The 26,817-nt window shown below is 40.9% G+C and overlaps 1 protein-coding gene across 1 annotated transcript in view; it reads right to left on the minus strand.

Annotated features, from left to right (window-relative positions):
- Positions 1-26,817, minus strand: part of esrrga (estrogen-related receptor gamma a) — a 159,703-nt gene that overhangs the window by 101,735 nt on the left and 31,151 nt on the right. Inside the window, exon 2 of the mRNA XM_020589923.1 lies at positions 17,235-17,324. The gene's annotated coding sequence lies outside the window, so the exon portion shown is untranslated. The remainder of the gene's footprint in view (positions 1-17,234; positions 17,325-26,817) is intronic.

Consider the following 26,817-nt stretch of genomic DNA (forward strand, 5'->3'; position numbering starts at 1 on the left):
AGCATCCTGAAACCTCAAAGCTCAGCACTGAGCAGTGTAATACCCTGTGGTCCTACACAGATGCCTTAGCCTGGAACTCTGTCATCATGAGTTCTTCGTGTGCCAGACTGAAGTCATTTATCAGGCTATTTAAGAATGCATTATTCTTACAATATATAATTGTGCTTACACACAGTTTTTGGGAGGCACATTTGTTAAGATGTGTTGTGCTTAAATTCAGAAGTAGTCTTGGGCTCTGTGAGTCTCATTCAGGTCCACAGGTCTTCTGAAGTACCAGCCTTCGCAGGCCCACTCCTTTATGAAAGTGTAGCCCCTGAATTTGGAAACACCCCAAAGTCCACTGAACTGAACCTAAAGCAAGTTACAAGGTACTGGACTAACCATCAGGAGAAACTGAGGTTCAGTGTCTTGCTCAACATGTGGACAGTAGGGACTATAGACAACCCACTCCACACACTCTGCTTAAGAGCAGGGCTTTAATGAATGCTGCATGTGACCAGTGTTATAATCTTCCATTTGTAATATGGGATTTATGTAAATTCTATATATTTGCTTTCTTTTTTTTTTAAAAACTCAGATCAGAGTTAGGACGTCTCTGTAATACAGTAGCTGTTACACATTAGACACTTGGTGCATGGCACCACTTCTACCTTGGTCCACTGAGTTTATTCTGTTTCTTGTGGTTAAATTGATCTACAAATGATGCAAATTGTGGCAATGTTAAATACAATACAATTCAAATGCAAGCCGCTCCAATGTCTGATACAGTAGCAAATCAGTCTGCATATTGCATGACACTGCATGCAGTCCACAGAGCTGCTGTACATGAAAATGCAACAACATGCCCTCCTGTTTTTTGTTGTGAGTTCAAGAGACCACTTGAACTTGTGAGAATCAGACTTACTCCAGAGATTTTGAGACTGACAACTGTATGTGTGTGTGTGTTTATATTTTAGCTGCCAGCCTGTGTCAACTTTGGCTGATGTTCCATTAACCAGAGACTGGAGTTTCCTTAACCTCATGATGCACTGACAACAGTAAAACACACACACGCATGCTTGTAAGCTCTTTGTGAGGGACACTCCTTGAAGCAATGCATATCCCTAACCCCTTACCCCAGCCTTAACCATCGCAACTAAATAGATAAGTAGATATGAAAGATGGCGGAGAAAAAGCTGCAGGAGCTGAAAAGGTAAGAATGACAATAGTGGCACATGCCTGATTCTTTCTGCCTGTCTAATAAAAAAGAAGGACAGAGAACTTAAAACGAGATGCAGAGAGAGAGAATGAGCAGGACAGTGACGGGGAGAGGGAGACGGCAAGGTGGAAAGAGAGCTGTCTGGTTAACAAGGAGCTGAGCATGACAAGCCCTAGGGAGGCTACACTCTCTTACCCTCTAAGATTAGACATCTCTCTCTGTCGATCCCACTCTCTCTCTTGTTGCGACACAAGGGGAACATGCCACTATCATGGGGGAACACCCTGGGAGCCATCTCTGCCTCCCTCTGTCCCCCACCTTCCTTTCTTTCACTGTTGTCACTACTTCTCATTACTCTCTGTTCTCTGCTCACCTGTTTCATTTTAACATTCCATTTGGGTCACTGGTATATACACATACATGTACCTGTGCTGTCACTACAGTGTCAAAGGGATGTTAAATATTCTGTAAACACAAACAAAATGAATGATTCAAAAACATCCGTTAGAGTTCTTCACAATCCACTCACTTACCACTAACTGAGAACCAATCCGGGTCCAAAGTTTTATTGGAACTAAATTTGGTCTAACTTGGTTTTGGTGTGGTCCATTAAAAAACAGTCTCTGGTGTATGTGGAAGAGGTATTCATCCTCATGTTGCTTCTCTACCCACTGCTTAAAAGTTTCTTTTCTTTTGGAGTTCGCCCTACCTGGATTGAAGGACTAAGTACAGAGGAGGTTATACTCCAGATTGTACAGTCCTTTGTGATTTTCACTAAGTACAATGTACCTGAGTTGACTTAACTGGGCATGAAAATATGACACATAGTGCTTCTTTTTTTGGCCTTTTCTCTGCCTAGTTTGCTTTAATTCATTTATTTATTGAAAATGTGCCTATGCATGGGAGATTCTGGTAGATTTTCTATAGGTACATTTTTATTTGGGTCCAAAATTTTTAATATGCACATAACTGCCTCACAGCATGGTGATAAATACAAGCTCTTTCCCCTCTCTCTCTGTCTTTCTACCCTCCTGTCTTCCCGCTTTCTTAAATCTGCTCTTCCCTTCTTCCTACAAGCTTGTCTCTCGACTCTCTTAGTTGTTTGACACCTCTCTCCCACCTGAGCTTCTCTATGTGTCAGGACAAATTGGCTGAGACTCACATCTCTCTCTCTCCCTCTGTCTGCTCACCACTCAACCGGAGAGAGGGAGCAAGAGACAGAACGAAAGAGAAGGAGACTGATCTTGTGTGGAGAGTTGGTGTTGAGGAACAATATGCATCAGAGGAAAGACAGAGATTGTGAGGAGAGGAAAAATTGTTATGATGAAACATAATAAGGAAAAGATAAGGAAGATTGGCCAGAAGATGGAGAACAATGAAAATCTGGATGCTCTTTCTTTCTTTCAAACAAACATGGAAAATGTGATGAAGATAAAGCTGTTGAGTTTATTGCAAATTAAAAATAGTGAGAGAAAAGACTCTGCCAGTATTTTTAAAATATTAAGGCTAAACAAACTATAAATGCTTTGCCACTGTATGCAGTAGATGGTAGAGCAAAACATAAAGTATAAACTTACATCAACATAAAATTTGCAAAACTGAGCAAGTTTTGCGTGGTTTTGATATTTTCAAACTATTCTAAAGCTGAATTTTGACATCGCAGACCTATGCTGTTAAACCATCAATAGTTGGCTGAGTTTTTAGTGATGCCAAGTCTGTGTGTGGCTGAGTTAGTGCGGTTAAGTGCATTATGTGTATGTATGGTTATGTTTTAAGAGGCAATGCAGCTAAATGCTACTGTGACTTCACAAAGCTAGAAAAAAAAGCCAACGCTTCAGTCAGTGGCATCCAGCCTATTATTGGCCCAGCCTCTCTCTCTCTCTCTCTCTCTCTCTCTCCCACACACACACACACACACAACCAAACCTAGTGTAACACTCCCTCATCGCCATTCTTGTTGAATGAATTTTGCCTGTGCACATTATCAGACCAGCACTTTCACACACACAAGCCATGTTGCAAACACCGACATCTTTGTCACAGACTTTCCTCTGTCATACTTTACACACACACATGCAGTGTCCTATAGCGCTGTGACAAAGGGATCAGAGAAATGGGCAGAAAATAATAGAATCTTCATCCCAGTAATCCATATTCATTCTTCTCATCCCTCCCTCCCTGCACGCCACGCTCCCCCGTATCTGACATTCAAATGAGTTGTCTTTTCTCTCTTGTTAGACACACACACAAATGCATAAACACTCACTCATAGTCTCTCTCTCACACACATATGCACACACTCATCCTCTTTCTTGGATACTTTCTGCCCCGTTGCACCCGTGATGGCAAATTGAGCGCCTCCTTTCTCTCTCGCCCCCTCTCTGTTGACTCCTCATCTTTCCCTCCATCTTCTTCTTTCCCCTGCCTCCCTGACCCCCCTCCTAACCCCTCCAGACCCTCCTCCCTCTCTCCCTCCATCCCCCTCGTCTTCTCTCTCTCACTCTGTGATATGACTACAGTAGCAGGTAGGGTTGGATCACAAACCAGTGAAGGGAGGGGAAAAGCCTTTATGTGGTGAACGGGTGTGTGTCTGACACACACTTTAGATATCTCACTTACTGCGATACATTTTCAGAGGAACTACAGAAAGAAAAAGTTTCTCTGTGGAGTACGACAAAGATTGGAATCAATCTTTCTTTCTTCTTTCAGTCTATCTATCTTAGCTCTCCGTCCATCTGTCGTGGTCCTATTAGTAGAAGATGGAGGTGTGTTCATGGTAACTGTGTGCTAACAGGGAGCGTGCTGCCATGGATGACAAATATTACACACACACACACACACACACACACACACACACACAGGCAGCCATGCAGGGGGAAAACACTTCGTAGATTTCATCACTGCTCGTAATTATGAGCCTGTCAAGTCCACAACATGGCAATCCATAACGATACACACACACACACAGAGATGTGCACAGACACACACACAAACATTGCACATTCCCTATCTATTCATATGTTCTAATATACACCGTCTACACACTGACATACTAAAATATGTTTAAAATGCTGATATACACACCTAAATGTATCACTACACACATTCACACACAATCAGAAGCTGTCACAAGACACAAACACATGTCAAAACACACACGGTGCAGTTTGTAGGGGCCGAGCTGTCCTTGTCTAATTTAGATGATGAAACAGGCGGGGGGAGGTGTAAAATATGAGGAGCTGAAGAATGAAAACACCAAACAGGTGATTCTAATAAGACTTGTGCTCGTGTGTGAGTGTGTCCACTGCACTGACGGTGCGCAAGTGTCCGAGCTCATGTTCTCTGTGTGTAATTGTGGACTGACTTGTGTGTTAATCTGCATTTAATACAATGCATTTCAGTGCTTGTGGGATCCTGCCAATTTGCCTTATATGTATTACTGGAGTTGCATCTGGACACATGGACACAGCAGAGTGTGTTGTGTGTGTGTTGTGTATGGCCGTGTGTGTGTGATGACATCTCTGTGTTGACACCTCATGTGTCAGGGGAACCTATTAGAGACCCTCACAGGCTCGCCCCACACCTGACCCTCACCCTGATATGTACGAGTCTTTTTTAAAAATTCTTTTTTTTTTTTACAGGAATCCAACAACAATTTGTTTGTTTGTTTTTACTTCCTTACTAAAAGTTTGTCACTTATCACTGACATTTACTTCATGCTGGTTTGAAGAATTAAACCAATTCTTCAAAGCAGCATCATTTACAGTTAAGGGTTTCCATCTGGTGTGTTAAATTGTGAGCGTGTGTGTAAGCATGTATGTGTATGTGTGCCCCCAAACTCCCAAGAAAACAAGGGGGTCAGGCCTCTGGTTACCCCTGGATATCTGACCCCAGGACCCCATTGCCCCACATAAATCTACTGGGCCATGCTGTGTGTGTGTTTTGGTGTGTGTGCTTCCTGTAAGTAGATGTTTTTGTCTTAATGTGTGTGTGTGAGAGAGAGAGAGAGGGAGAAAGAAAGATAGAGAATGAAACCCTCAGTCTTTGTGTTATTGCTCTTTTCTCTTCATGCTTTCAAATTTGCCTTATGTGTCAAGGTATTAAATACCTTAAGGTGTTTTGGCTTTAATGGGACGGACACTACCAGTAGGAGTTTGACATATGTTTTCAGGTTGTCTGTCCCACTCTTGTTAATGTGATATCTCAGGAACGCCTTGAAGGAATTTCTTCAAATCTGGCACAAACGTCCAGTTGTATTCAAGGATGAACTGATTAGATTTTGGTGGTCAAAGGTGAAAGTCACTGTGGTCTTAAATCTGTCCACAATAAAAGGGACTGGTTTGCAGAGGCAAACAACCATGAGGTGGTAATTCTAGTTATGTTTTTTCCTGTTTTGTCCCATTATTTGCTCCTTTATCTTACCTTTCCTTCCCCTTTTCCCCATCTCTCCTTACAGCAGCTGTTGTTCAGATTGTGTGTTTTCAGAGATTTGCAGAAACTCTTTCCTTTAGTGCTGTGAAGCTCATCATAAAAAGCAAAAACAAAATCAAGAACAAAATTTAATTAAGGTGAGGAAAACTTACCAAATGTACCTTCATCACAATAATAATTAATCACACACACACATATATATATACATACACACTGTAGGTAATGCTTTCTTTTTTACTTCACATTGTTTTGCCTTTTATTTTTTTACGTTCCCTCTTGCTTTTCTTGTGAAGGTCACCGAAGAATAAATTCCAGTTAGGGTAAAGGCTTGCTGCTTGTATCTTTATGCACCTGGCAGAGGAGAATAAACATCATTTTCACCACGTATACAGTAGATAGTGTGTAGGGCTTAATGTGCTGAACGTCAGTGGATATCAGTCGGCAGGTCTGGTGCTTCACTCTGCTCTACACAGTCAACACTCCAGTTAACCCCTAGATGACATTGAGCACGCTCACAGTCACACATGCGCTGTTTTGTATGCTATCGTGAAATACACACACAGAGAAAATCATGACTTCAGAGCCCCTTCTGTTATGTGGAAAAGAGAGACAGGTATGTGTATATACCCTATAAGAACTATAATTATTAAAGAATGTCTACTACAACATCTATAGTAGACCTATGATCAGGATCAGCATTACCCCCCCCCCCCCCCCAAAAAAATATAAAAAGCATAAATATGCAAACATAGTATTAATACACATTTCTTCTATAGGTCTGTATGATTATGAAGTCATTTCAGAGGATTCCCCAAAGCAAAGCCTAAAAACATCTTTACACTGAATACTCAGGTCATTTTTACAGTCAAATCTTTTTTCTCTTTCTAGATCATCAAATGATCACTAATTATGGCCCTTAACTAAAGTAGTCAGCCTGAGTGAAGTGACATAACAGGGGCATCAGTGCATATGTTCGAACACAATGCAAGCAGCAGGGATTCACTGCCTTCCTCTCAGACAACAGGGCTTCCCAACCTAAGACTTGACCTTGGTTGTGCAGTTGAACGGGTCGCCCCTCAACACATTTGACTGTGAGGTCAAACTATGTAGACACAACGACCATAGCTTTCTCATCTGACAGCGTGCATACTTAATCTCTACACTTTTTACAATCTGGAAACAGAATTTAAAGAAGAGCAAACAAACTACCCAAACATGGCTTCTGCCTGTCTTCTGTTGCTTCCTGTTTCTGTCTCCCCTAACTTGCCTGCTCCCTCTTTATTTCCCTGCTCTCTTTCCTCTGTGGTGTCTCCTTTCGGGTTTGTCTTTCCACGTCCCTCTCACTCCACATTTGCTCGTCTACGAACCCTGATTTTTCTTCTCCATCACTCATCCAAACTAATTCACTCCCACCCACTCTCCTCTGTCCCCTTGTTTCCCCTTTCTTCCTCCTCCCTCACACACACACACACACACACACACACACACACACCCACACACACACACACACACACACACACACACCTTGCTCCCTCTCTTGTCTCTCCAAACTCGCTCAAGCACAACTAAGCTGGGGGTTTGAGTCCCAATGAGAGCGGTTAGGGCAATCAGTGCTTTTCACACCCTCTGATGTTCTTAAAAGGTGGAGGATCAGAAGCCCCTGCTGTACTGCTGCACTTCACTGACACACCAATCACACAAACACACAGTCATACACAAACTCACAAAAACTAATGTACAAGCTCTTGTACACAAATGCGTACAACAGCATACACATACTCCATGAATCCACATTCACATGAAGACTCCATGCCCACACTGGCACAAATGCACCCACTCAAAGAGGATGGACTGTCGAGGAAGGTTGAAACGATATGACAAGATTTAATCTGTGATTTGTGGTTAAACAACTGGTAGTTATAGGTTTTTACATAATTTAATTTTGAATAAAACATTTATAAATACACTGCTGTTGTCTAAACATTAATTTTTTGTCATCTCTTATACTAAGCATGTGCATTTCCAGGTCACATGTTTATCACAGCAAACGTTATGGGACTTTAAATGGTTGGCTTTCTCAATCACATTAATGTAGAAATGTTTTGGTAAAAACAGGTGAGTAAGAATGTGATTTCGCCTCAGATTGTACATTAAAAAGTTTACAGAAAATCAAAGAATTTAAGGCGGTTTAAGGATTTAAGTGGCATGTCATTTTACAGTATGTCTGGATTTAGAAAAAAGACCAAACCTCAGCATAAAGCTACTCAGGTGCTTAAACTCCTTGGTAAAGTAATGACATACTGTATATTATTTTAACAATAGCTAAAAATAGTAGTATACAAAAGAAATGTGTATGGTGTGTGTGTCTGTGTGTGAGTGCGTGTGTGCTGCCAGCCAGGTTTCAAGTTAAAACGCTTACAAACAGTCCTTGCCGGTGTATCCTTCAGCTCTGTGGGTTCAGGTGTGCATGATGGTGTGATATAGATGCATGCAGTTAGGAAACTGAATGTACAGCTCCACACTATCACTTTACACTGTAATGGACAACGGTCGCTTTGCAGCAAAGTGAAAGACACCAGTGCAGAGCCCAAGTCCAAGTTCAGGGGGATTATTTCACTGCATCATGTCATCTATCCTACATTACTCCCTAATGTCAGAAGGGAAAAAATGTTAAAAAAAAAAAAGCAGTGCCCTTACTACAGTGCTATCTCCATCTTTTCTCCTCCTCTCTCCCCTGTCTCTCTTTTCTCCTTTTTTATTTTGACTAAATTTCCTCCTCCTCTTCTTTTCCCCTCTTGATGAATCAGTGCTCTCCCTCCAGCTTCAGCTAGCTTGCCTTGATGAGCAGTGCCTCTTAGTCACATTAAAGTCAGTCTGGATACAAACACACACACACACACACACACACACACACACCTGCACACTCAGGGAAAGGGTCACGCTGGCAGGGTTACGCTGCACAAAGTCAGCTCCCCATAATGTGGCAACTGTCACCTGCATCACACCCTCATGATCCAATTAGGAGCCTCTAGTCCTCCAATCAGCTGCTTTGGCAGCCAACAGCTAGACGAACAGGCAGAGGCGGGTGAGCAGCGCCAATCTCGTAAGTGCTTTTAAGGGATTAAAAGGTGGGTGGAAAGTAGGGAGGGAGGGGCACACCTCCATCCTTGGTGTTCTTGTTTTGTTGCTGAGACCAGAACATTATAGCTCTTAATTAGCATCAAATTACTGTTGCTCTTTCAAATACAAATGGAAGAAATAGGGGAGGAATTAGAAATGGAAAGAAGGAAAGATGGGACAAGATGGGGCATAAAGTGAAAAAGGAAAACCGCAGAGTGGAGAAAAGGTGGAAAGACTGTAATGAAGGGAGAGAGGAAAAGAAGACAGGACTAAACAGGAAAAATAATTCAATAGAAAACTTAATTAATACTCAAGAGAAGCAGATCCTCCTGGTCTAACATGAGCTGTTCAGGCCTAAGGACATATGCAGAAAATATTAGGTCAATATGGTAAATTTAATATGTTTTTATATATCACACTTTAAGGTGCAGCTTTGCAAAGTGTGAGGAAGGAGCATTTAGCATCGGTTTGCATGCAGTGAGTACACATGAAAATCTGTGGAATGACAACCTGTTATCAGAGCTGCTAAAGGTCAGAAAACAGAGGAAACCACAAACACTGCAAGTTACACTTATCTACAGTACATCCACATTTTGCTTTTAACAGCACACAATAATTACACACATGCACACATCGCCTATCCAGAACAAAAATATAAAAACCACATACAGGGATATGAAATGCACTGCTAAACATGCACATACATACATTTCACCTCACAAACCTTTTCACACACTCATGCACTTGTTATCAGTGCAACCAGTCAAAGTATAAAAGAAGCAGAAACATTATCTTCAATAAACCTTTTAGTGAAGGACAATATTTAGATCTCAGAACAAAGAATAGATTTTTAAAATGCTTCTAGGAGCCATTATCCACAGATCTCGTGCACACATATAGGGCTGCGCAGTTGTGTTTGTGTGTGGCCTGGTATTACACATGTTGTGGGGACAAAAAGCAAGTCCCCAAACTGTAAATCATTACAATTTACAATGAGGACTTGGTGATTAGGGTGAAATTAAGGTAAAGGTAAAGGTTAGGCAAGTAGAGGTTATATGGTTAGTGTTAGGGTAAGTCCCCAGGAAATTAAAGTAAGTTAATGTAAAGTCCCCTGTAATGATGGAAACACAATGTGTGTGTAAGAGAAAGAATAGGGGCATGTATGAGGTAAAAATGTGTTCTAATATCTTTAGCCAAGCATTTTATATTTGTAACTCTGATATAAAGAAGCTTGTGCTTTTAGAATGTGGGCTTATCTATCATATGTCAACACATGCACACACAAAGGTAGAATAGGCTTTAGATGAATGAAGTACTGCCAGCTGATAAAATACTCTGTGTCTCTTATGTAATCTCTGACCTCTTTTGGAAATGCAGCTACGCTGGCAGCACCCAAACCATTCACCCCTCCCAACCCTTGAGTTACTACTGTATGGCCTGGTTGACTCAATTAATCAAGTCACATTTCATAACACAGTGAGATAAACTGTCCAATTACAGCAGAAATCCAACTGAAATGTTAACTAGGGTTTTCTTTGGCCATGCCCAATTCAATAAAACAATTGGTTCTGGCTTACGAATAAGTGCTTCAGCCTTTGGAGGTGAAATGTCTTGTTACAATAGTTACATGACAGTAACCAGTGGGTGAACATTTTCTGTTTTAAAGCAAAATACTATGTGCTGGAAAGAAGTAGGTTTTACTTAAATTCTTAAAGCTTGGCATGCATTTACTGTGGTCAGAGTAAACAACCTGACCAACTGCCCACTAATACATTATATTGGTATTTTTGCTAGACAGCACTGACACTTTTACATTTCGATGACATAATGGTATGTTGTCATGTTTTCTGCCAGAAATGAAAAAAAAAATGTACACAGCTCAAACTCTTTCTCCTGTGGCATTTTGGGTGCACGTTGAATCCATGGAAGTCAGTTTTTAGTTAGGTTTTACTACATGCAAACCTTGAAACCGCTGAGGCAAATCATCCACACCCTGGTCAGCAAAATCAAATGCAACTAATACATTAACAACAATCATTCACGGTACTGGCATCATATCAGCACTGACTGCCTGATAACTTTTATTTAGTTTAACACAACACTGTTGCGTTAGTGTGTGTGTGTGTGTGTTGTGTGGTTACCCACCACTGTGCAGGTTAATCTTTCTCCTAAGCAATTTGCTTGAGACATCAAGGCCTCAATTAAAGAGAACTGCTTGTAGCAGTCACGAGCCTGACACATACATATTCACACATGCATGCTGAAACACACACACACACACACACACACACACACACACACACACTTCCCTCTAAAGTATGAATATTTTGCTATATCTAAGTCCTTTTACCTTGGAATGACCTGATTGTCCCACCATCTGTATGTGTGAGTGTCACTTCATTTCCATAGAGGTATGTGGAAGCGCATTCAATGTACTGCTCGAGGAAAGACGTGGACACTAATACAGGCACAGAGGACTTGGTCCAATGACACAGAATATTCAGAACATTAATGCCATTGAGAAAGGCATGGCCGCTTAGTTGTAACAGCTGTCCTATATTCACTACATCTAGGATGAAATGTTATTTATGACCTTAATTACAATGCATTTCTCTTTGATCCAGGCTTTCTTTAACTGCTGGCTGAATAATATTTGATAAAAATGTATCAGACTTTCTTTCTGATGTAGAACATAGAGAGGATAGTTTTCAAATGTACCTCAATTAAGAATTTTAAGCCGCATCCCACTGGTTTAATTTTATATTCACTGCATTGCTTGTGGCATAAAACAAGAAGGCAGTGTCCTTCTGTCATAGTTTAAAAAAAAAAACAACAACTAATATCCATCCAGTCATCTTCAAAGAGAGCTTGTGTGTCTTAGCACACCTGTAGGTCTTTTATTCTCTAAAATTGATGAAATTATATGTGCTTTATACATCTCCCCCCACTTTAATAGCTACATTGAGTTAGTTTGCAGACAGTCAGACACACACACACACACACACACACACACACACACACACAGGTAAAATGAGAGCAATAGGGGAATTGCTTTTTCTCGCTCTTTCTCCTTCTCTTTTTCCACGGTCATTTAAGCGGCCCGGTTAAAAGTGTGTAAAAAACGCTGCACATATTCTGTGTGCATTAATCAACTGCAGCAGCCTCTCAGTTCTCAGCCCTGCATCAATTACCAGGCTTTTTAAACAAATTCCTCTTACTGAGGTGAGCTGTCCCTTAAAGAACCAGGCAGGCAGCAAAGGAGCAGACAGTGAGGACGGCACATGGTCTGTTAGAGCTAGAAATCTTATAGAGATCTTTCTATAAAGGAAGAAAAATCCCACCCCCACTTTTGAACCAATGCTTTCTCTTTAAACCTTTCTTCTCTTTCCATTCATCCCCTCTCAGCCTCTCTCTTTCTCTGTCCTCTCAGCCTCTCTTTACTGTACTTTCTAGCACTTCTCTCTTGTGTTCACATGAAAGACAATTAGACCCAGTGAAACCAAATATTCCAGTGACAGTTACTGAGCCACAGTCCTCCTCTTTCTCCTCTGCCACACTGCCTCCTCTCCTGGAGTGGAGAGGGCAGAGAATGTTAGGCCAGTTAAACAGACCGTCATTGTGCAGTGTGTGTACATATTCAGAATTTATTAAGATGATGCCTGACAAATGGAGACTACTCATCATTTATAGCCATAATATGAAGAAAGAGAGTGAGAGGGACGGGAGAGACATGCATAGACTCAACACCACATGGCTTTATGTCAGTGTGCATCAGTGTATGTCATTTCATCCCCATAACAGCAACAACACACATCTCCTTGTCTCCCTGTTGCTTTGAACTTTTATGTGGATTTGAAAGTAAATTTTTTTTTTTTTTTTTTACATTTTCTAGTGTTGGCGTTTGGGTGCTGACCACTGGCCCCCGGGTCCATAGTTTGAGTTCAGCTGGGTAACTTTGGCGCAAGATGTCTTCTCTCTAATAAGCCTATCTAGTAATAGCATAAAAATAAAAAATGACAAAAAGCATCCATTAAAAATTCTATATTAATGTACAAAGAGATCCCCTCTAGCCACAAGAATCAGGCTATTGATAAACTTAACTTTTCTCATAAAACTGACCATTTCTTATTGATTATCAATACTTGCACCACTGACTCGGTTGTAGGAGCGCCGTTGCTACCGATGAGCAGGGAACTGAATGACACAGAGGAAAATCTGGCGCTTTATGTTCGTCAAGCACTGCATTCATGTAGTGATCATGTGTTGATTTTAGTAAATTATTGTGTTCTTATCACATTAATGGTGAAAAATGGTTTATGTTTGTTTGATCATCATACCAGACTATAGATCTGATAATTAAATGTGACACAGAAGAAAGACAGGATGGAATACAGAGGTTAGCGCATGCAGGCAAAGCTGAGTGGTGGGAAGGGAAGGGAAACCTAAGCTGGACCAGGAGTGGGGTAACAGAAGTCCAGGAATAGTGGCAATCGATGGATGGATAGATGGGTAGATGGATGGATACAGGAGGAGAGGGAGACTGGAGGCAAGGGGGGAGAACTGAAGGGAGAGATGAGTGGTCTCCTGGGTGGAGTGGTGATAGTCTTGCTGAGTGTCTGTGAGAACAAATCCATCCAAACGGAGGGAAGAGGAGCAACAGAGGAAAAGAGACAGGAAGGGTAGCTAAACGAGGAGATGAGAGGAATGGCTCTAAACAGGACTGTGATGATGAGGAGAGGAGCAAACTGAAAAGGAGTGATGAGGAATGTATCCAGATGAGGCATGAGAGGAGGAGAAATTAGATTCTGGAAGAGAAGAGTTGTACTGTATGATGGGGTGCTCAGTGGTGGAAAGTAACCAAATATATTTACTTAAATACTGTAATGAAGTACAATTCTGAGGTATCTGTACTTTACTTAAGTATTTTCTGCTACTTCATCTTTGCTACATGTCAGAGGCAAATGTACTTTTTTACTCCAATGGATTTGTTGATAACTTTAGTTCCTTTGCAGAATCAGATGAACATTAGCTCCACCTTTAGCAGCTGCAATACTAAATCTAATAACATGATATACAGTCATGTGTAATGTTCCCATCTGCATAATAAGTACTTTTACTTTTGGTTAAGTATATTTTGATGTTAATACTTCTGCACTTTCGCTTAATTCATTTTTACTTTTACTTTTTTTTTTTCCACTTCATTTTTATCCAGGACCTTTACTTCTAACGGAGTATTTTTGCGTTGTGGTATTGCTACTTTTACTTAACTAGAGAATTTGAGTACTTCTTCGACCACTGGTTGGGCTGTTGTTTGACAATGTCAAGCACAATTTTCCAGCAATGCCCTCGAGCTGAATCTAATTATCTCTACAAGATAAGAGGTGTGAGGATCTGCCAGATTCAGCTCAACAGGTGACTGATCGACTGGTCACATCATGTTTACTTAATTCATCAGCAGCACTTCCATCTCTACTAACCAATGTCTGTAAAGAGGAATGACTACAGAGGCTCTTCTGAGGAACTCCAGCTCTCTCAATGAAGCAGTTTCTCTCCCAGGTAGCAGGCAGAACCCCACACACGGCTCTAGAATAGCTGTAAAAACAGGTATTTATGAGAAGGCCTAGTCAATGACCATCAAAGGAAAACAGAGAATGCCATTAGCCAGCCAGTCAATCTTTAAAGCATTCTGGGTAATTCTAGCACACACATACACCCAGACATGGGGATACACACATTGACAGCAAGAGGACACCCCCCTCAGGGACATCTTAACCACACACACCCACAATAATTAAGGCAGGACAGCACTAAATCCATTACTTTGCTATTAGTTATTTCTTCATGCTATGTCCCTTTCATCTTTCTATGTCCCCATGTACCCTCTCTCTCAGAGGTGAAGTGTTGGTTGGTTGTTCCTGTGGGGTCTTAAGCAACTCTCATTAGTGCAGTTCAGTAGTTTGCATGTGCGCGCGCACAAGTGGTGAGAAGATGAATGTGCATTAGCCAGCCAGCCAATCAATGGGAAAAACCACTGAGCCTGCATGGGGCTCTGCTTATGTTACCATCAGTACTATTTATAGGGAAACATGTGTACACAAACACACACACACACACAAACCCCTCACAAATAGCCATATGATGTCACACATAGTGTTGATATGAGGAGTTTGACTCAGGGCTTTAAACTAAACTCCAGTTTGATAAGAATTAGGAAACATTCAGCAAAGCTATGACAGAGAGAGAGAATAAAATACATGTCCATGTGGAGCACAACGTTATTTAGCTTGCTGAATTCTGTGCTCAGGTCAGCGGTACCTTTCAACATGAAGTGACAGACTACACTATGGCTAACAACATCCTTTCAAAGATTACAAGCAAAATAAGGTTTTTGACCAAAAGACAGCGAACACATACTGTACACATACTACCGACTTGTTTCATGTCCTCCTCCCGTGTAGCCCTGGGGGGCATTGATAATAGTATAGACTGCTGATTGTCTGATTGTGACTCTTAACCGTACTCAATCTTTTTGCCCTTATTTTCAACACACAGTGTCACAGTGTAAGTGTTCATTACATGCTCATATACTTCTGTGCTGCATACGTTTTCACACACAAATCAACTCAACATTTATTTATATAGCACTTAAACACAACTTCAAGTCTGCCAAAGTGCTTTACACAAAATAACAAAAATCAAAAGCATCAAATACACAAAATAAATTGAAACACATAAAAGCAACTAAAAGGTGTCAGGGCTCTTACTGGGAACTGAAAGCCAACCTAAAAAGATAAGTGCTTACTTTAGATTTTAAAAGTGCCAGGTCAGTAATAGAGTGAATATCAAGTTGCAAACTCTTCCACAGTTTAAGAGCAGCCACAGTAAAAGCACAGTCACCTCATCGCTTACACCTAGACCAGGGGACTTCGAAAAGAAGCTGGCTGGATGACCTGAGCACATTTTTCATTTTTAGGAAGTATAAAAATATAGTTAAATAAAAAGGGGCAAGGCCATTTAAAGCTTTAAAAGCAAAACTAGATTTGAGGAGTGCAGCATGTAACTGCACGTACTGTGATTTAAATTCAATCAGAGACCTTTGTGGTATGTCACAGCCCCCCTTCTTCTTAATTAAAGTGCAAACTGTCCAGAATGCCCCACAAATTATTGAAATGCCTAAAAAACATTTGTTTTTCTCATATTGCAAGTTAAAATTTAGTTGGGGTTCCATCTTAATCCACATAATTCCAACAACGAAAGTTGCCTTTTTCCTTCCGCTGTCTCACCCTCCCTCTGCCCCCACTTATCTGTCTTTCCTGGTGGGAGTGAGACAGATTAACTTCAACCCTGGTTTTACTTATCATACTCTAGCCAGCAAAACCCTGCAAGGAATAGAGTGGAGCAAACTGACTTGCCATTCAACACAGGGTGCAAACAAAGCACAACTGCACAATCCACACACACAGACTGTGAATAGACACATTAGCTGGTACACTTCACTGATGTTTTGCATGTTCAGCTGACAGCTGTTGATGCTGAGAGGGTGAGGGCCATCTCAAAAGAGAAGTTTTGAGGGTCCTTCTCTCAACATTTTAAATGCCTCATTTGTCTAAGAAATCGTTATGTGAGCTACGCAAGCTCAGCACCACCTTGAAAACCACTGTCTGTTCAAGCAGTCCTGTATAGAAGTCAACAAGTTAGTTTGCATAATATGTTGAAAAAAACTGCTCCACTGTCCACCAAGCTATAATACAAGTTCTGATAATAAAGGCAGGATTTCAAATTTTTCATATTTGCATGCACAAGTTTGTATCTGCTGCTGTACCTGTGAAGCAAACAGCCACTCCCATGTGTGTGGGTGTATGCGAATTTGTCTTTTACTCAGAGGTCTCTCTGTCTCCTGACGCACCAAACACACAAACACAAACATTCACACACAGCCAGTTAGAACTTAATGAAGCAGAACTCAGCCTGGTGCCCATTAGCCTGATAATTAATAATTTCTCCCTGCCTCCTCACATACTTATCAACTTGCAGAGGAGGTTGTGTGTATGTGTGTGTGGTAAGTGTGAGGGTTATGTGAGTCTGCCTGTGCCTGCCAGTGACTGTGCATTCTTGTAAATAAGAGATGAGGTTGTAATGGTATTCACACAAACATATGTCACTGCTGTTACGCAAAAACATCAGTGAGCATTAAAGGTTTTCACTGATTGCCAGTCTGGTATGTGAAAAAAAGCTAAAGCAGAAAAACTAAAATTCACTGAAAGTGACTATGAAAGGAAATCAGAACATACAGAAGTGTTTCACCAACTGGTTGAACATGCCTGGTATTAGGACCACAAGCTCTAACATACACCAACAGACCTGCCACTTGAAAACCCCTTACTGCTCCTTAGGTTGCACACATAGCATCACCCTCCTGCTGTAGTGTCAGCAGAGAGAGGCAAACAGACAGGCAAGGGTAAGTTCAAGATTGCAGATTATGTACCATGGTGTTTTAGGCTGGGATCAGTTCTGGCTCCTCCTGTTCCTCTTCTCTCCTCTTCTTTTTTCTGTCACTTGTTCTTATTGCTGTGATCTAGATATTGTTAGAAACAGAGACAGATAGATACAGAGACACAGAGAGAGAAGCAAAGGCAAAAGGAGAAGAAAAAGATCAGAGAGCAAAGCTACAGTTCACTCATTCAGCGAACTTCATCACTTCCTTCTCTCCTTTCATTCCTTTTTCTGTCCTTTGCATTCGCTTTATCTCCTTCACTGCACTCACTCTACCTCCATCCCTTCCTTCACCGTCCTTCTCCCTATCTCTGTGAATAGAACATCAAAAGCCTGAGTTATATGGGGAGTGACAGTGTTTGCTATTGGTATGCAGGCAGACGTCTGCTCCAAAGTGTTAGTCTAAAGGCCTCGGCTAAGTGTTTGTCAAGTCATTGTTCTCTTCTCCTCTCAGATCTCAGCCCTCTCCATCTCCCTCTCTTGCTCCACTTTTGTACTTTGATGGAGCATTTTACTGCTGTGCGTGTATGTGTGTGTGTGAGGCCAGTACGAGACTACAAGTGTGTGTGTGAGGTTGTGCTAAATGAACGTGTTCAGTTTTATAGTCGCTTTTATATGTGTAGAGCCAAACAATAAGCAAAACCCATACACTTGACACCACGTCTTTTTTCCAAGGCTCCACTGACAATCAAGATTTTATACCATGACTGCAAAGTAATTGAATTAAAAAAAACAACTGCTCACTGCTTTTTACATCACTATATTTCAAAAATTATTTTTAAAATGCATGAGTCAGAAACACAAATCAAATGTGTCTTACTATTGTCAGCGTAAAGATATAACTATCAAGACAGTTATGGTGAAAAGAGCGCTCCTGCGACACAGCTGGCCCCACCCTCATTAACACCACTGTGGGGCCCTTGAGCGAGGCCCTTAACTGCTCCAGTGGAGCTGCTCAGCAGGTCAGTCTGCGATTGTACTCAGTAGTGGAATGTAACTAAGTACATTTACTCAAGTATTGTACTCAAGTACAATTTTGAGGTACGTATCTGTTTGTTACTTTATACTTTGACTTCACTACACTTTCGAGGCAAGTATTTTACTTTTTACTTCACTACATTTATGTTATAGCTTTAGTTACTTTTCATAGCCAGATTAATACAAAAATTACAGACCTCAATAATCTATGGTGGAAAATTCTCAAGCTACACAGCAGTAATTAAAATTCAATGCATGTAATGTAGTTAAAACTAGATTAATTAATACTATAATGCAATTATAGTATATATGGGAATATGAAATGTGCCATTCTGCACAATAAATACTTTTAAAGTATGTTTTGTTGCTAATACTTTACTTGCTAATATTATTTTACTTAAGCAACATTTTGAATGCATTTTGTTCCAGGACGTTTTGCACGTTGATACAATTTCTCTGGCCAGTCGCTAGTCTGCAGTGTTTACACGTCACTGTTTGGTATCACCTCTGCCCACTTGGAACCTCAGTGATGGCGATACCAAGAATAGTGCTGGGTACCAGGTACTATCCCCAACTTTTGACTGTTGGAAACACAAATAAGGTGAGTCGAGTCGAGCCAGTACCAGGCGATAGAAAAGGGGCTTATGTTGATGCATTAGTCCTCTAGCCATAAATACACAAACACATTACATTAGTACTGTCCTCTTCTTCTCCCTATCTACCCAGCTCTCGCCCTCGTCAGTTTCTCTTCACATTCGCGCTCACCCTCCTCCTTGTTTCAATCTCTCATCTTCCCCCGCCTGCTTTCCTCTGTTTCTCACAGTTAAACTTGGAACGTGTGTGTAAACATTACATTTCTAACAGGGTTACACTCAAGCCCTGGAAACAAAAAGCAGCTCTGTCTTTGAAGTCCAACCCAACGTTCTGTAGGGTGGAACTGTTAATCACTGATAACCCTGCAGCATCTCATCTTGCCCTCTCTCCGTGTCTCACCCCCACTCTTCCATTGTTGCCGTCCTCCGGTTCTGTCTTGTCACCTCTTACCTCTCTCCCTTTCCTATTGTTTTACTGGTAGTCCTCTTCTCTGTATTCTTCTTCTTCTTCTCATTTTTCATTAAGTCGGTTTTCACAAGAGAGTTAGCATCTTATAATGACGTTTGGCTGATCACCACTGCTGTGTGTGTGTCGATACAGTAGCTACTGTCAGTGGTGTGGCAGCAAGCCTAGTGGTGCCAGTAAAGCAGATTATGAGTCAATTTTGGCAAAAGAGGATGGTAATTCCTATAAACCAACAAAGAAGTTCCATTAGCCCCCCGCTGATGCCCTGACAAACAGACACTGTAATGCTCCAAAACACAAGCCGGTGCACGGCTACACATACCCACATAACATGGTACTGTCTGAAGCCATGTCCGTATTCTGGTAAACTCACCCATAATACTGAGACACATTCACTAGGCATGTTGATTTGTGTAGCACGTTTTATACACAAAGGTACTTCAGAGCGCTTTACATAATGTATACATATATGAATACATTAAAATGCAAATTAAAATAATAGAAAATAAGATAAAGTATCAAATAAAATCTAATTAAATACACACATATACTGTTCAAGCACACAGGTAATCACACATTTAAGGGTTGCTTCCACACACACATACAAAGTGTAAATGCGCAGCACACAGACAATCAGTCTCACACACAGCCATGCACACTGTGCTGCTGTTAGTACTTGTGCTGCCTGAACTGTGAGTAACTGTGACCATTTAGACTGTGCTGGGATGATGCAAATAGTTTCCCACACAAACATACAGTAAGGTTGTTTTGATGACGTGTTGGTTCGCACAGAAAGAACCTGCATGTCTTCATCTAAGAACTCAGTGTTAAAAAGGCTTAAAAGGTTATTTAAATCCTCCCTGCAACACCTAAACAGATCTACTTCCCAATAGTACAGATATCGTCTGTACCTTGTTGTGTAAACCAAATTTTACTGAAGAATAGCATTATACTACAAAGTAGCAGCAGTAAATTTTCACTTTGCTTCACAGTGAAACTGAACTCTGAACCACAGAGATTCAGGCAGAAGCAACAAGAGTTCTGAGAGAAGCAGAACTTTTATTGAGGGAGATCATCACACGTTGGTTGCAGTGGTCTCCACCTGAGTGTTGTAAAGTCAACAAGTCCTCATACTGTACAGTGCCTACTTGACAAAACAGGCGTTTAAAATAATTTCCATGACGATCCATAGGACGGCTATAAGAATTACTGACATGTGCATTATTGTGTTTAAAGGTGGTTAAGTTTAGACAACTAAAAGCTCAAGACTGCAGCCTCCAGTGTTCCAGTCACACACTGTGTTGTTTACATTGTATGTTGGACCAGTAGCAGCCATTTCACAGAATTGTAAGTAATGTTAAGGATTATTGCTTAATGGAAATCCAACAGTTCATTTGGACAGAAGTGGGCACAATAAGAAAACCAAGCGAACAAACTGACAAAGAGTGAGTGGCAGGCAGACAAACAGTAGATTTGGGCTCTATGACCTGCTGGTATGGGATACGCACACACATGTACAAACAAACACATTCACCAGCTGGAATATCCAGAGCTGCCACTGAACAGGATTACCTCTGTCATGGGAGCACTGGTATCCCCTCATCAGTGCACGCACACACACACACACACACACATCATAATGATTCACTGGGAAAACTGATAAGAATTAGCATGAACGTGTGTGTGTGTCTGTGTGCATGCATGTGTGTGTCAAGAAGTCTCCAGTGGCAAGGATTAGGGACTCTTGACTCTCTCAGTCTCTGGGTGAAGAACCAACCAGCACAAAAACACACACGCAAAGAAGCAGTGTTACAGTACAGAGTGCTGCTTAGGATTTCACTTTACTGCTTGCTACAGCACATATTTGATTCTACAAAATGCTATATATTAGGGAGTGTGGCACGTAGGCAGGTTGGTTGTTTGTTTGATAATACGGTGACATTATTAAATGTTGTAGTACAAGAACACTTAATATTCCTTTATGATTGACCCATGTTCTATACCAGTTTGTTATGCACATGTGGACATGCTGCATTTTAGAGTCACAAAAAAGGCATTAATTGAAATAGCATTTTAGCCCCCCAGTCCCTTTAGCGTTCTATTTTTATTTTTGTGCCATTACTAGGATCTGAGGGCTATAAACATAAAGAAAGCAAAAACTGAACAAGTGGAGGCACACACCTTCTCTACATTTTAGATTACACTTAAGACATTCCTTTTTGATAAAGCTTATAGTTAGGGCTGGATCAGGTGACCCTAAGCCTTCCCTTTGTTATGCTGCTGTAGGCCTAGGCTGGGCCAGGGGTTCTCCCACGATGCTCTGGGCTCCTCCCCTCTCTCTCCATCCATCTATATCCCACCACTACCCTTCACTAATTTTGTGTCTCTTCTCTCCCGTAGTGTGTCCTCTCTCTCTCCCTGTACCTTTCTGCAGGTTGCCCTGGCCCTGGAGCTCTACATCTCTGATGAGCAGTCACCAGCCACATCGACCTGATCAGTATTTGATTGTTTGTTGTGTCTTGTTGCTTTTCTTCTTTGGTCTCTCCTCTATCCACTCACCCCAACCGGTCGAGGCAGAAGGCCGCCCACCAAGAGCCGGGGTCTGTCGGAGGTTTCTTCCGTTAAAGGGAGTTTTTCCTCCCCACTGTCGCCAAGTGCTGCTCAGGGGGGATTTGTTGGGTTTTCCCTATGTAATAATATTGATAACAGTAAAGTCTAGACCTTACTTTGTAAAGTGTCCTGAGATGACTTTTGTTGTGATTTGGCACTATACAAATAAAATTTTAATTAATTGAATTGAATCATCAGCTTTACTAAAACATCTCTAAACTCCTGTTTAGACATTTCACACAACCATTGGTTAAGGTAATTTTACGTTCTCAAATCTAAGAATATTTTCTTTGCCATAAGGAGACAGAGAGTGAAATACTAAGCTTTTACCAGACACAAGGACAGTTTCTGAACACTTGACCCATGACTACAACAACAGAACACAGCAATCACAGCAGTGAAATAAACTGTAAATATAACCACTGTATAGATCAATCTGAAAGCTGTTCTACCACAGTGTGCATATAGATAGATAGATATGTGCAGATATTGTATATGTATAGAGATTGTCGTTTTTTGCTATTTGATTATACATTTTTTCTATTTGAATAAACATGTATTTTTATTTACTGCTGCCTTACAAAGTGCATTGAGAGCCTCTGTTCCAGAGCCAATTCCTTGTGTCTAAACATACTTGGCCAATAGGAGATGTAGCGGGGCCCTACTAACCCATATTTAGGGACCCATCTGAACATCTGGACCAGGTGTTTTGGACAACCCTCAGCAGAGACCCAGAAACTGAGAGAGGGAGAAACACAGTGATATATAGGAATAGGAATATCATGTCAAAATGAGAGAGAGAACAAGATGAATGCTAGAGAAAAAGAAAAGGAGCACTTAACCCCTGGTTAGTGGGATCAGGTCCCTGTGGTTGTGGGGGAAGAGCTGAAAGGAACTTGGCTTTCAGAAAAGTCAGAAAAAAAACAAGTTTACAACACCTGCATTTTCCAAATTGCTGGCCATTATTTTAAAACGGACCAGAGTTTTTATAGCTGTGTGTGCGGTTCCATGAATTGTAGTAATGCTCCGCACTGAGGCAGGAGAGCCAGAGGAGTAAAGAAAGAGAAGAAATGGAAATAAGACAGAAAAGAGAAAAAAATGAAACAGACTAAAGAAAAGACAAAACAGACAGATGCACACAGAGCAGAAGGAGGAAGCAAGTGAGTGCAACTCACAGAGAGAGAGAGAGAGAGAGAAAGCATCAATTATTTAGTGAAGGTAACGTGAAGCTTCCTTGGATCAGGCAAACCGCTGGCTTCTCCCCAGAGAAAAGAGAGAATGAATTAGGGTGAATTTATTAGAGACCGCATGCGTGTGTGTGTGTGTGTGTGTTTGCGTGCCAGTATGGTCCAGGCATCCACCTTGGTTTGTGCTGTTGTGTGGGTGCATAGCCAAACACACACACAAACAGATCCTGAGAATCCCGAGCCTGTTTCCAGGTTCATTAATAAAACAGCAGCTCTTTATATGTGTTCTTCCCCTCGCTGTCTTGCCTTTCATCCTCTGTTTGTTCACACACAGTGGGATTTTACTGTGTGTGTGTGTGTGTAAACCCCGACTGGGATTAGGGGATGGCCCGACTGTTTGTTCATCAGTCAGACAATAGTCGACCCCACTGTGGTACATATAAAAATCTGATCTCTCTTTCATTGTGGGTAAAGGGGAACACCACTCAGTTCAAGCTTTTCTGGGCTTTTCTAATGTAGGTAAATTCTTCCTGTTGGTTCTGATCCATCATTTTAGCAGTACTGCATTTATCTGTAACAATCTGTGAAGCTAATCAATCATAGAATGGTCTGCAAGTGTTACAAAATGCTTTAAAAGCACAATTTTATTTTGGAAAAGTGTAATTTTCATTTGAAATGTTTGCTCCAATAACAAATAGTTAGGGTGTGATGAAGAAACAAATTTTCACTTGAGGTTTCGTATTCATAAAGATCCATGCTTAAACATGAATTTTAATTTTGTGCAATGCATTTAGTCAGTCCTTTATATTTTATTATCCATCCCATAATACAGAAGCCTCAGAAAAGCACAGTCTGTTTTCTGAGTTATTCGATTTCCATAGTTTGAGTGAATGCTCTTAATTTGCTGAGGCATACAGTAATTCAAGAATTATAGAACTGTATTATTCTCAAAGAGAAACTGCTTAGTGTGCAAACTTTGTACTTTAATTCTGCTGTTTAAAATCTTCTAAATCACTCAGTCAGCAGCGATTTTATTTTATTTATCTATAATAAAACTATGTGGAATGACAACTTAGCATCAGGATGCTGAACTCTCCCATGTGCACTGGGACTGTGACTTTTTACTAAGAGAATTTGGGGGAAGGAAATACAATTTAAAATGACCTTTAGGAATCCAAAACTCACTGCATTTAAGGGCAACAGCCCATGCCTTGTACTACAGGGGGGAACATTTGCAAAATGTCACTCTGATCTACATCAAGTTCAGCTGTGCTGATCAAATACGACACCAAACCACCTGAAAGCTAATGTGTTGAAGCATTTTGGATTCATCATATAAAAATGAATTGTGGATAAAGACAAAGCTGTTTGCTGCCATTTAAAAAGCAGTTACATTATAGTAACACCACTACAACAGTACATCTAAAGTCAGCTGTTAGTTTGTCACTGAAGTGAAGCACCTCAGGCACAAAAGGTGAACTGAAGAATTCAGTTCTATATCAAGCCTAGTGCATTTTTATTTGTACAGCCCAATATCACAAATTTACCTCAGTCTGAACCCAAACCATGATCGTTGTCTAAACCAGACTGAGTAGTTTTTGTGCTTAAACATAAGTTTGGCTTTGTGTCTAAACCTAAGCTACATGTGTACTTTGCCATCATGGCAATGGAGGTGTGGTACACCCTCCACTAGCATGGTCCTGTGGGTTGTGTCTTAGGATACAACACCTACTGTATGTGATTGTTTCGAGGGAGCACTTCATGTTGAAACATCAGTACAAAACGTTAACATGTGCTTTAGAAAATAAAACTGGTGATTAGAATATCTGTGTGTTTAAATGTCCATCTGTGGACATATGTAAAACCTCTGGGGGAAATGTTACAACTCCCAGGGAGCATTTCAGCAAGAAACATCTGATAACAGAGTTCAAAATGATTTTACATGCACTGCTAACAGCAGCTAAAGATTGCACTGTTGAGAAACTACTTCAACAATTTACTTGATTTATCTGAATTTGTGCTAAATCTTAGTTAATGCAGCTTTAAGCTCCCTCTTGCCTGTTTTGACTCTTTCTCTGTCTCATCATCATCATTTCTATCTCATCAAACCAAAAGTCTGTTCCTCTACCTGTCTGTTTATTCTCTGTCTCTGTTTTTGTGTGTATAACTGTATTTGGAGCATCAGCTGAATACCAAATATAAAACTATACGTGATGTACAGTATGTAAGCCTCATGTAGGATTGTGCGCGTTTGTGTGTCTGCGCGTGTGCCTTTGCGTTAGTGTGAATTAGTGATTGTCTTAAGTTTGTGAATACATCTGGCTGACTCAGTGATTCTGTCTCCAACACAGCAGCTGCATCTTATCTGCACCGCCGTGATGCTCACGTGTGTGTGCGTGTGTGTGTGGGTAGGTATCTGGAATAGGAATCTTAACAGTTTTTCACATTAGAAAGAGGAAACGTCAGAATGCTATTGTAAGAGATCCACTTCCTGTCTGATAAGCAAAAATCTCTCTCTCTAAGGTGCATGTGCACACACACACACACACACACACACACACACACACACACACACACAAAAACCCTGACAAGCAGATTTTGCTTTCTATTTTATTCCATTCTCCCTCTCTCCATCTTTCTGCCTTCGCTCGTCATCAGACTCTGTTTCTCTCTATTTCTCTAATAAGCTTAGGTTTGCTGTCGGGGCAGACGGGGCACTGCAGATGAAAGAAAAGAGAAGACAAGCGCTCAGGGAGAAAGAAAGCGAGTAAGTGAGCAATGAGTGTACAAGTAAAACTTCAAGAGTGAGATTGGCAAGATCCTTTTTGGCCCTTTAACGTCCACGTTGTAAATAAAAGCTGAAACATTCAAATGTTCAGTTTACAGTTTCCTAATCCATTTGGGCCAAGAACTGAAAAGTGACTGATTACTCCTCTATTTCTTCTTTCTCATGCTTGTCTCACTTCCACTCCTAAAATTCTGTCTTCCCTTTATCTCCTTATCTTTGTTTCCACTTCATATCATTTCCCATCTAATCTTGGTCTAAGTTGCCCATTAATGTTAATAATCTTGGAAACTGTGAGAGCAGTATGTTTTCTGCTGCAGGTCAGTGGACTGCTGCTGCTGTGTCTGTACTCCACGCGAATCGGCTCATCATAATACCCTCGCCACCCTTTTTCCATGTCTGTGGAGTAAAGATCAGGGCTTACTGTTTAATGGTGTTAAAATGGAAAAAAACTAGTTTTGTTTGTTTCACTAAGGGAAGTAAAATGCTGTTTGCTTTTAGGGCTGTGTATTATTGCACGAGAATGTCCCAATCAAGTTTTTTTGGTCTTGGTTCTGATCCAAGTCCTTGAGTATTTGATATCTGCTGATAACCTATAGTATATACCAATACACTGGTCTGATCCTCATATTTACCACAGTACTGATTAAATATGTGTCTGACACTGAAATAAAGGCTTTACTCCCCTACATCAATCATAATCCATGTTTTACAAGCTCACACACTTAGTCCACTTGCAGTTGTTACAGAGTGGAACTCCATCCCTGACAAAGGATGTTTGGCTGACGTTCAACAGCCATGTTTTTGGCTTGTCATCAAGTAACTCTGGGAATTAGTTAAATCAGCAATAGCCAATGACCTCCACTGGTGACGTTTGTCATTTTAACCACTGAAAGCACTGACAAACTGCTACACTGCTTGCTTAATATTATGCAGCCAAAAGCTCACACTGACGA

Source organism: Monopterus albus, unplaced genomic scaffold (assembly GCF_001952655.1).
Source record: "Monopterus albus unplaced genomic scaffold, M_albus_1.0 scaffold10.1, whole genome shotgun sequence".
NCBI classification, from domain to species: Eukaryota; Metazoa; Chordata; class Actinopteri; order Synbranchiformes; family Synbranchidae; genus Monopterus; species Monopterus albus.